Source organism: Grampus griseus (assembly GCF_964374135.1).
Source record: "Grampus griseus genome assembly, chromosome: X".
NCBI lineage: Eukaryota > Metazoa > Chordata > Mammalia > Artiodactyla > Delphinidae > Grampus > Grampus griseus.
Window position 1 is genome coordinate 14,149,945 of NC_138999.1, and position 1,714 is coordinate 14,151,658.

Genomic DNA, 1,714 nt, shown 5'->3' on the forward strand with positions numbered 1-1,714 from the left:
AGCACAAAACCCCAAAGTAAAACAAAACAGGGAGAAGCTTAGAAAACTAAATATGGAACTCAGCTCTAACAGCTGAATGGAGAAAGGAATTCGAATAATTTAAAAATCACAAGTGGATGTAAAGTGTAAAGAAATGGAAACTTACAGACTATTTAAAACCTGGAATTGCTGACTGTTCAGAAACGACACAGATGGATCAAGAGTGGTGAACAGCCAGAAAGGATTGTGGATGGATCTGCATTGCTTTAGCGGCTCCCCATGCCACCTGTCTCTGAGGACAGCCAGACAATTTGGTATGGAACAAGGCTAATGCTGGCAGCAGATCCAGTGACGGTAACCAGCCTAACGGTAGATCCTTCCACTGGGTTTGCAATGACGAACTATGCCCCAGAAGTCTGGTGGCTCTTACTGATTTGGGCACCCTAATGCCCCATTGTGCGGCCAGTTAAAAGGCTTGAAATGTGAGTTCATGAGTAGTCTCAGAAGATACATCCCAACCTGCCCAATAGCCTTTCATCTCTGGAGAGTGGATTCAATGTCACTGAATCCAGGGTTGCCATGCATCATAGGAAAACAAGACTGTTGCAGTGCCGGCCTCCAGAGAGAGTTCCTCTAGGTCATGGTTGAGGCACGTGGATGGGTGGGGAGTGGGGGTGAGGAAAGCCCACATCATTGCTGCCTGTGTGGTACGTGTCCTGACCACCTGCAAAGATGACCCGAGAGCTGGTTGGGGTCAGGGTGACTCCAACATGACTGGACAGGCTTGTTGGACACACTCAATGATGGATTGCCCAATGCCAGCAGTTATAATGGCCTGCTCAATTGAGTCGGGAGGCTTATTCTCTGCCACCTGGCCCTGAGCCCCTGTACTCTCTCGTCATATTTCCTTGATCTCGAAACCTCCTTTCCCAATGAGAGAGCCACGCTGCTAGCAAGGACCACCAGGCTCAGGGTGACCAGGGTCTGCTGGCAGCTGTGCTGTTGTGCTGACGTCCTCTTCCAGTGCATCCGTGATCATAGCAAAGGCTTTAAAGATGGCATTCAGGGGTCCAGCCAAAGTGATAATTCTCTCAGCACAGTTCCCTTTGGAGATGTCGATATGTACACCACTCTCCCCACGCATCTTCTTAACTGATTCTCTGTTCTTTCTGATGAGGCTGCCAACTTCCTTTCCATGCATAAAGAGCTGTATGGTGAGAGTGACATTCGATCCACTTGCAATCATACCCTCCATCCGCCCCTGTTGCCTTCTTGACAACCCCTCTTGTTCCTCCTCTGGCCTTCTACCCTTCCCCTTCCCACCCACTCCCCTTTTCTTCTCCAGCCTACAGTTTTTGGCTTTGACCACTACCAGTGACCAATGACTTGACCATTTCAAGTCTAGCTCCTTGGAATACCGCTGGACATAGAGACATATTATTACAGGTGTCACACAAAGCACTAAGCATAAAAGGAAAAAACGGATACATTTGATTACGTTTAAATGAAGAACTTCTGTTCAACAAAAGACCCCATTAGGAAAGAGAAAAACCAAGCCAAAGAGCAAGAGAATACATTTGCAACTCCTGTACCCAACAAAGGACTTCTATCTAGAATAGATAAAGAACTCCTATGCATCAAGAAAGACATAGAAACTCTGTAAAGAAGTGAGCAAAAGGCTTGAACATGAGCTGCACAAAAGAGGCTGCACAAATGACCAGTAAACATAATGAAA

The 1,714-nt window shown here is 46.8% G+C and overlaps 1 pseudogene across 1 annotated transcript; it reads right to left on the reverse strand.

Annotated features, from left to right (window-relative positions):
* Positions 1–245: 245 nt before the first annotated feature.
* On the reverse strand, positions 246–1,234 carry LOC309839466 (poly(rC)-binding protein 2-like; annotated as a pseudogene). Its single transcript has 2 exons — positions 633–1,234; positions 246–597 (listed from the first exon to the last, which is right to left on the reverse strand). The product of its transcript is annotated as a poly(rC)-binding protein 2-like (transcript).
* Between the last annotated feature and the right edge of the window lie 480 nt (positions 1,235–1,714).